Source organism: Otolemur garnettii, unplaced genomic scaffold (assembly GCF_000181295.1).
Source record: "Otolemur garnettii isolate 467f Iridium unplaced genomic scaffold, OtoGar3 scaffold00199, whole genome shotgun sequence".
Classification (NCBI taxonomy): Eukaryota; Metazoa; Chordata; class Mammalia; order Primates; family Galagidae; genus Otolemur; species Otolemur garnettii.
Window position 1 is genome coordinate 2,540,692 of NW_003852594.1, and position 10,789 is coordinate 2,551,480.

Genomic DNA, 10,789 nt, shown 5'->3' on the forward strand with positions numbered 1-10,789 from the left:
TCAAAAAGAACAAATCTGTATGTATCACCTCACTGGATTTCAAATCAGACTATAAGCCTATAGTAACTAAAACAACATGGGAAAAAAGGGGAGATGTAGACCAATGGAACATAATAGAAAACCCAGAAATAAGACTATATACTACAACCAACTTATCTTCATCAAAGCAGACCAAAAACAAAACAAAACAAAACTAGGGGAAAGGAAGCCTCATTCAATAGATGGTGCTGTAAAAATTGTATAGTTATAGGTAGAAGATTGAGATTAGACCCATATGTTTTGCTGTATATAAAAATTAATTCAAGATGGATGAAAAACTTTAAGGCATGAAACCATAAAAAAATTCTAGATGAAAAAAAAGAGAAATACTCTTTTAGACATCAGCCTAGACAAACCGTTTATGAATAAGACCCCAAAGACACATACAGCAACACAGCAACAACAAAAATAAGTAAATTGTAGTTAATTACATTTAAAACCTTGTGCATAGCAAAGGTAATAAACAATAGAATAAATACACAACATACTGAATGGGGGAAAATATTCACAAACTACATTTGATATTTGACGAAAGTTTAATATCTAGATTGTGTAAAAAAATCCTAAAAATAAGCTAGAATAAAACAAATGACTTCATCAAAAAAGGCAAAAGTCATGAACAGATTCTTCTCAAAAGAAGATAGACAAATGGTCAACAAAGGTATGAAGAACTATCACCATAACTAATCATCAGGGAAATGAAAATTAAAACCATGATGAAATACCATCTTACTTTTGTCAGAATCTCCATTATTGAAAAGTAAAAGTATAGAGTGTGGCATAGATCTAAGAAAATAGAACATGTATACACTGTTGGTAGGACTTCAAGTTAATATAACCTGAATGGATAACAAAATGGAGATTACACAAAGAAACAAAATAAACCTACCATTTAAACCAGTAGTCCCACTGTTGGACATCTACAAAAAGGAAACGAGGTTATTTTATCCAAAAGATATCTGTGCTGAAATATTTATTGCAGCACAATTCACAATTAAAAATACATGGAATCAACCTAAGTACCCATCAGTTCATGAGTAGACAAAGAAAATGTGGTGTATGTATGCTATGGAAAATAGTCATAGGAATGAAATGATGTTTTTTATAGCCACTTGGATAGAACTAGAGAACATTTCCATTTTGAAGTATCTCAGTAATGGGAAAAGAAACACTTATGATCTCACTAATAAGTGGGAGCTAAATTATGGGCACACATGGGCAGAAAGAGGTGTAAAGGCATTGGAAACTAAGAATGTGGAAAGATGGGAAGGTTGTGAGGGACAAAACCTTACCTATTGGGTACAATGAATATTGTTCTCGTGATGGATGCATTAAAAGCCCCAACTTCAGCATTGTAAAAATTACCCATGTAACAAAAAATGTGTACTCCCATAGTATTTTGAAATAAAAATAAAATAAATACAATTTTTGAACATTTTACCTGCCCCTACCGAAATAGAAAGACTATTACTGAGAACATTTCTATCATTTATTTTTCTTTGTACATTTTATGATTTAACCTAATAATAAGTTCAGAGAAAGTATTTTTGTACTTTGTAGTTACTCATTTTTCTTTTCTTTCTTTGTTTGTTTTTTTTTTTTTTTTTTGAGACAGAGTCTCACTTTGTCACCCTACATAGAGTGCTATGGTGTAATACTTCACAGCAACCTCAAACTCTTGGGCTTTAGCGATTCTCTTGCCTCAGCCTTCCAAGCAGCTGGGACTACAAGTGCTTACCATAACACCCGGCTATTTTTAGAGATGGGGCCTTGCTCTTGCTCAGGCTGGTCTCAAATCTGTGAGCTCAGGACAGTCCACCTGCCTTAGTCTCCTAGAGTGCTAGGATTACAGGCATGAGCCACTGCACCCAGCCTCATTTTTCTATATCTTTATATTTGGTAATTTTTGTCAAACTGTCTTCCAAATGAGTAGCAGGTTATACTCCAATGTATGTTTCTTGGGCAAGTCACTGAAATTGACATGAATAGAAGTATAGGCTTCTATTTTATCAATTAAAAGACTAATAAAATGACTAATTATTGGTGAGATGGTGTATTTGAAAGTTATTTCATCTCCTTTGGGTATTATCACATTTCACTAATGGCAATCTGTTTTTGAGAACTCTTACTGCTTTGGTTTCAAATTCCAGCTCGTCTTCTTTCTAGATGTGATATCTTGGGTCAGTCACTTAATGGGAATGGGGATTGAAGTGATGTTATTATCTAAGAGTTTATGTAAATATTAAATGGGTCAATACACAGAAAGGTCATAGAATAATTTCTGAAGCAAAGTAAATACTATATGTGTGTGCATTCTTCTTCTTGTTTTTTTTTTTCTTTTTGTACTTTTTGGCTGGGGATGGATTTGTACCTGCCGCGTCTGGTATATGGGGCTGGCATCCTATGCCATTAAGTAGGCACCGTCCTGTGTGTGTATTCTTTGTCAACTTCTAATATTAGCGACTCCTGTAACCTCTATTTACATATGATATTTGTCATAGAGAAGAATAGAGAAAATACTCTATGTTCTCCTAGGAATAGAACCTGTGGAGGTGGGAGTTATTAATTTGGAATACAGTAGACTATTTCCAATATGTTTTTGCTAGTTGGTGCTTGGATGTCTTGTGATTTCTTGTAGGTTATAAATATGTGGAAGGTTTTCATTACTCTTATTTTATCATGTAATCTATACGTAAAATAACAAGCGCCACAACTTTTAGAGAAGAAAGGTTGGGAGTGTTGTTTAGGTAGGCTGCAGCCAGAAATCACAGCAGCTGGAGATAGGAGCAAGTTGTCATTAAAGGATTCTTTTATTATTTATCGTATAAGGTAATAGTTCTCAAAATTCATGTATTGGAATCACCTGGAAAGCTCATAAAAACAATTATATCTCGGCATAGTCCCTGCAGTTTCTGATGCGGTAGGTCCTAGGTGGGGTCCAGGAGTTTGAACTTCTAACAAGCTCTAAAGTTATATTAATACTGCTGATTCTAGGATCACACTTTGATGACCCTTATAATAGAATATTTCTTTTTTTTTGAGACAGAGCCTCAAGCTGTCCCCCTGGGTAGAGTGCCGTGGCATTACAGCTCACAGCAACCTCTAACTCCTGGGCTCAAGCGAGTCTCCTGCCTCCGCCTCCCAAGTAGCTGGGGCCACAGGCACCCGCCACAATGCCCGGCTATTTTTTGGTTGCAGCTGTCATTGTTGTTTGGCGGGTCTGGGCTGGGGATTCGAACCCGCCACCTTAGGTGTATGTAGCTGGCGCCTTAGCCGGTTGAGCTATAGGCGCCGAGCCTATAGTAGAATATTTCAAGCTTCTTCAATTGCTCTGAGCAATGAAGATAAATTATTGAACATATTTTCTCTTAAAATTAGAGAGGCAATTAAACATTAGGTTGGAAGAAGGGATATATTTTACATTGGGATTTCTGTGATATTTTAAGAGACAAAAATTTTAGATATGCATTTTAAAAATGGATTATCATTCATATATACAGAAATAAATATGAAATATCTAAGAGATACAAAAATGATAAGTTAACATTACATAAGTTGCCTTTATCAAAAAAATGAAAACATTATACATAATAAAACATTATGTATGTGTGTGTGTTTGAATCTGAAACTAATGGACACACATAGGATTTTAAAGTTAGGTATTAGGCATATACCTTCTTCCAAACCACACCACTTTCTCTTCTTTACTAATTAGATGGTTGAAAGTCTAGTCTTTCTAGTAGAATATTCAAGAATATGAAATAGACAAAAAAATTCTGCTAAGCTGTAAAGATAATAGCTGTCATATAGCCCATGCATGTTATTCTGTGGAGGAGGAAATTATATGTAGGTTCCAATTTAAAAACCTTTTAATTTAGCCATGAATCTAATTTTAGATTCATTTAGCCATGAATCTAAAATTATTCTTTTTCTTCTTCTTTTCTTTCTTTCTTTTTTTTTTTAAATAATCTTAACTTCTGCCTGGGTTTCAATGAACAGGAAATTAGAGGTGGTGACTGGAAAAGGGAATTATGGAGAGACTACACAATATTCTAAGATTTGAGTGAGGAAAGGGCCATAACATTGACTATCATATTAAAACAGCAACATGACATTTAGTAATGGATCAACTCAGGTTAACTTAGAATAAGCCAAGGGAACATTGAGTAAAAACATAATACAGTGGCTGGTATCCATATTGCTGATGACTGTGCAGACAGATACAACACAGATTACCTTAGCAAAACTGAAATATGTTTTTGGAGGAAATTATATTTAAAAAATTCATAAGTAATGATTTTTTAACAGAAGAATCATTATAAAAACTTCCAAATTCTGTAAAGTTCTTTAGGACTCCTAATTTTTCTATGATGTTTGTATTAAGAATCAGTGTGCAAACATTTGTTTGACATGTGTGTGATTGATTGATTAGTAACCTATTTATCTAAAAGTTAACTTTCAGGGGCTACTGATTGTATTGTTTCTGACATTGAGACTGTAGTGGTAAAGGCCTTTAAGAAAGAATTAGTTTTGTCAAGAGACAAGACCTGACATTTCCAGAATTAGTAAGACATTATTTAGAATATTTATGGTGACTGTATGTATTTCTTAGGAGGGCTGATTACATGAAAAGTTAATTACCTGTTTAAATATTTCTCAAGTGATCAATATTCTCAAACAGTTTCAAATGCATGTGTTTTTCAGACAAAAGCAGAGAGGCATAGGACAGCAAATGTGCAATGAATATGATGTATGAATACCTAGGATCATTCACCAAATTCAGTGACTCAGTTTCCTGCCATATCTTCCTAGTACAGAATGAAATTCAGACAAATTCAGACAAATTCAGGGGCGTGTGGATTTTTATATGGCCATAGACTTTTAGACATCTCAAACATTAAGTATATAGTTGTCTGGAATCTTTTAAGCTTATGTGAATATGTATATATCTTCTGCCTTCCAAAATTGCGAGGATCTAATATTCAGTTTGGGAAAGGTTTTAGAAAAGTGTAAGAGCTTTTCTAAATACATATACATTGCATTTATCTTGCAGATTGCATTTTCATCTTCTATAAAGTACAGGGAGCTGAAATACATAGAAAGCTTTAGATTTAACATAAATAATTTTCACCATAATGGCCAGTCATTGAAATAGTCTACATTCTAAAAAAGTGAAGACTACTGTGAGTATCTTGACAGATGAAATATGTAATTGGGCTTCTGAATTATGCAGGTGAAAATAAATTGATTTAGTTAAGTATTTTGTGCAATAGGTTTTTATTCGCTAGACTTAAAAAATCACTCACAAGCAAAGTAAGTGGAAAAAGCTTACGCAAACCCAGTCTACACTAATGGCTTATATATAAATATGTAGATTTCCATTCAATTTTATACCCCAAATGAAATTGAAATAGAAAAATGCTATATATTTTATCAAAATGGCTCTAGCTATTATGCAAGTAAATTTCTTCTAAGTCAAGGATAGAAAAGAAAGAGTTAGAATAAGTATATGCTACAGCTTTGCAAATAATTAGGCTCACAGAAATTCTATTTCATAAACAGACTTTGCAATCACACATTTTGCCTATTTGCATTTATTCATGTCACCTGCTTCATTTCCTGGCTAACCTTCAACACACAGTGTTGGTGCCTACTTCAATATATTAGCAGGAATTCAAGCATATTCCTGCAGCCACAGTCATGTAATTAACTCTGCATTATCCATGTGTTTATTAATTCTAGGATGATTTCCCTTTGCCTCAGTGAATACCTCTAAAAGCCCCTTCCTCCTGTCAGCTGATGTCTGCCTAGGGAATGACATCTAATTTTAATTTTTTACCTAAGTATTGTATAATAAGCACAGCTACTAATCTATCATGCAGTAGTTTTGTGGCCAAATAGAAACATATTTTGAATTATTAGCATGTTTGCTCTTTGAACAAACTATATTACATACCAAAATCAACCTACATCATTGAGAACTTATTGACTCCTTATAAATTATAGTCCCTGGAGGCCATTTGCTATATTTCCTTTGGGCCCAGTGTCTTATAATTTCTGAATCCATTGCTAGAGTTTTATTGCCTATAGTGATTTATTTTAATTCTTGGAACATGCTTACTTTAATAGCTAAACAAGTGGAAAGTTTCTGCATTCTAGTTATCCAATTACTAATTGCTTGATTCATCATTATCTTCCATTCTGAGAAGCATCTCTTGTTTGTGACAAGATCATCTTTGCAGGTGTGTTTCTCCCAATTAAGCAATGAAATAACGTAGTTGATAAATGAATGGCTGGATGCTGTGTGACTATTGCAGCAATGTCAATTGAAATAAGAGTAAGGATTGCTTGTCTAATGATTTGGAAACAGACAAACATATTTAGTTTTACAGTGTCTTTCCTGAGCCTTTATTGTTCTCAGGTGCTAAGTGTTGCCCACAGACACTTCAGTGATTTTGCTTCCAGCTGCCTGAGTATTTTTCTTTTAAAGTACCTCAATATGTCTTTTCAATCATAAAATACTCCTTTGGTATTTTATTTTATTTTATTTTTTATATTTTCAGGTGACCAGAGGAGCAGGACATAAGGAGGAGATGGGAAAGAGTGCTAAAGGTTACCTAACTTATTTCAAGAATCACAGTGGATTTGCTGCAATATCAAGAGATGTAGATTTATGTTATTTTGTGCCATAAAGATGGGTACTTGAGAGTAACTGTTGGCAAATGAAGATTGCCAAAGGAAAAGGAGAAAGGTTCAGTCATCCTTGGATAACTGTCCTTTTCTTCGAGATTCTCATTCAGTTTGTGAATTAACATTTTTCTAAATATGAAGTAATAGCTGCATAGTCAAGCTTTGTAAGATTTTAAAAGCCTGAATTGTTTCATGAAGGAAAATATAAAAAAGATAATCATTTATGGCTTTTAAATGCCTGAGAAACTTTGATAGCTTTTTACATTATGGAGAAAACAGTTTGTAGAGTAGACCTTTTTCAAAAGATACATTCCAAGGTGACTCTGAAGCTTTGACTAAAACTCTGAAACAAACTACTTAATAAGAGCTTTCTTTCTTTTTTTTTTCTGGAGAGACAGAGTCTCACTTTATCACCCTTGGTAGAGTGCTGTGGCATCACACTGCTCACAGCAACCTCTAACTCCTGGGTGTAGGCGATTCTCTTGCCTCAGCCTCCCGAGTAGCTGGGACTACAGGCACCCACCGCAACACCTGGCTATTTTTTTGTTGCGGTTTGGCCAGGTCTGGTTTTGCACCTGCCACCCTCGGTGTATGGGGCTGGCTCCCTACCTACTGAGCCACAGACGCCACCCCAATAAGAGCTTTCTTAAATTTAGAATGGAGAAAACATGTTGAATTAAAACTACAAAAATATTATTTTTCATTTATTTGTGAAGTATAGAAGATATAATTTATTTCAGAAGTGATTTAAGGTATATTATAATGTTTGTGAACATGGACACAAACATGTTTATCATGAACATTATAATGTTTGTGAACATTATAGTGTTTGTGTATGACTGGAGAATTTTGTGAATTTTAATGAATATAATTTCTACGGGCCAGAGCAGGGTATAATTTTACTTTAGTGATATTGCATAGATGCATTAAGCAATTAGTGATCAAGGTAGCATTGCATATAAGACTATTTAGTCCATAAGTACAATGGATTATCTACTTTGAAGTTCTCTGGACTTTATTCATATTGTCTGCCATTTTTTCTGTACTGAAAGTCCCCTCAGCACAATAACATGAAATCATAGAAATGATGTGAACTCTCAAGATCACAGACCTAAATTTGTGTCTCTACCCATCATTTAAGTAGGTAACTTTCACCAAATCTCTTAGTTCTTCTGAAACTTAATTTCCTCCTTTTTTATTAAGAATTAAAATTTCCTTGCATACTTATTGTGAGAATTAAAGTAAAAATGTACAGAGAGTATATGATGTCACAGAGGCTTCACTAATAGTTATGATTATTATGAATGTTATTTTTCCCCAAATGTTAGAAGTATAGTAAGTTCTGTGCCTGGCTGACATTGCTTGTATCCAGTCAGCTAACAAACATATGTTTAGGTTATGAGAGGTGCTTGACAATGTCCCTGTGGGAAATCAAGGGTAGAACAAGATAAATAAAGTAACCCTCATTGTTGCTTTATAAGGTACCTTAGATTCATAAGAGAATTTAGTGTACTCCCATATGCCTTTAGTGTTAAGGGAATTACAGAAGGAAATGGTTGAAAGTAGACAAGAACATCGTAGAAAGAAAATAAGAAATATAACTCCCGGAACTTTACCTGTTATGGATTCTGCTTCCTCATCTATGAAATGCAGATGATCTTCATAGCATATATAATGGAAAGCATTAAATGAGAAACATGTTTAAAAACTACATGAGTAGTTTTCAAACATAAGTGACTGTAAGGTTATTTCTTAACAGTTTCCTAGTACTATATTGCATCAAACATACCATTTCCAAATAGGACAATCTAATTAGGAATGTATTTAGAATGTAATTACTTACTGCTAAAGTATTTTGAATTGTGGAGAATATGCAAAGTATGAAGACCTGTATTAGTTTTCTACTGCTGCAGAACAAATTACCACTCAATTTTTTGCATGCTAAAGGAACACAAGTTTAATACTTAACATGGAATCTGGCTTGCTTTTTTGAAGGTCCTCAGCATCTTAGTGTCTTAAAAGCTTGAAATAAAACTGTCAGTTTATTTTGTGGTTTGACTGGGGAAAGAACTGCTGCTTTTCTGGGTCAGATTGTTGGCAGAATTTATTTTTTCAGGGTTGTAGGGCTGAGGTCTTAAATTTTATGCTGGCCCCTAAGTTGGGAACTTGAGGGAAGTGATCACTCTCAGATCCTGAATGCTGCCCTCGGATTCCAGACACATGGCTACTTCTGTTGGCAATTCAGAACATGGCTATTTGTTTTCTCCCAGTATAGGTGGAGAATGTCCTTCTAATATTTTACCTTCCATTAAAAGAGATCCAGCAATTACGTCAGGGCTACCATAATCTCCCTGTGATTAACACAAAATCAATTGAATATGAAGTTAATCACAGAAGTGACATGCTATCCTCGTTATGGGTCCTGCCCATGCTCAAGAAAGGAGATTAGACAGAGCATATATTCTAGAGGGCAGGAATCTTGGCGCACATCTACATGGGCTTAGGAAATGGCCCATATCTTGGTACCTAATTTTTTGAAGACTAAATTATTAAGGAGTATGTCAGTGCATTTCTTGACTGCATATAGGTAAAGGTGAGGTTATTCAGAAAGCTTATCTTCGTTTATGACATGAGAATTCATATAGAAACCTCTAAGAGGTTCTGTAATGCCAGTAAGCTTGTTCTACTTTGTTGACTGTTGACTGGCCTAAAATGACATGCCATTAATTTAAATTATGTCTTATGGACTGATAATGAGGGTAAGGATTTCTGTAACGTGTTATTTATCATTTGTTTTATTTTTATTCTGTAGTGCAGAAATTGCTCATACTGATCCACTTGTTCTTGGTGCTCAGACATTTGTGAAATGGACTAAATAATGATTTGATGCATTAAGTTTCTGTTCAGTTGCATTTTGTGGTTGACAAAAAAATACAGGATGTTTGGGTTTAAGGATCAAAAGATCTGATTTTTATTCCCAGTTTTATTGTTATTGTTATCTTTGCTCTGTGACTAAGGAGTACCCCCTGTGCTTCCAGAGTCCCACTTTTCTATATGTAAAATGAAGCTTTAAACCTAGAGAATCCCTTTGACACCAACGTTTTATAATCTTCCAAATATTTTGTACATGAATTTGAGAGCATATTTGAAAGAAAAGTGCTATTAATATGTTAGTAGAAATCTGATCTTTATAAGATGTTAGCATTTGAAAACGAATCTATAAATGATTATAGATTTGCACAGGAAAAAATTACTTTAAGATGTAAAGATCCACAATTTCATAACAGAAAAAAATAAGTTGAATGTGTTTCCAAATAAAGAATATAACTGTAGGATAAATGAACTTAAAAGTCTGATGGAAATTTTGACCCTGGAGACTTTCATTCTTTAGTTTTTCTTCTCCATAAGCAAGAAACAATTATTCACTGTATACATTTCAGATCCTTACTTTCATTCACTTAGTGTACATTATTTCAGATGCCACAAATTAAGTAAATCACCCAACCCTTCCTTTGTTTCTCTTGTTTCCTGATATATGTTAAAATCAGAGCCTGGTTTTCTTGAGCACTATGTGAACTCTAATTAGTTCAGTCCTGGTAACTGGGTGCATAGCTACTGTTGTGCAAATTAAAAGTTAGAGAAATGAAGACAAGGATTATAGAACTAACACATGAAGCTATTAAAAGTCAAAGCCGGACTTGGCACCTGTTCTTCAGTGGGTAGGGCGCTGGCCACATGCACGGGGGCTGGCGGGTTTGAACCCTGCCAGGGCCCGCTAAAAAACGACAACAACAACAACAAAATAGCTGGGCATTGTGGTGGGTGCCTATAGTCCCAGCTATTTGGGAGGCTGAGCCAAGAGAATCACTTAAGCCCAAGAGTTTGAGGTTGCTGTGAGCTGTGATGCTACAGCACCCTACAGAGGGTGACATAGTGAGACTCTGTTTCAGGAAAAAAAAGAAGTCAAAGCTATAATTTGAATCCAGTTTTTGTTCCATATTTTTCTTGCTTGTTCTTCTGTTATAATTTAGTGTTAATGTTCATTGTCTCTGTTATAGCC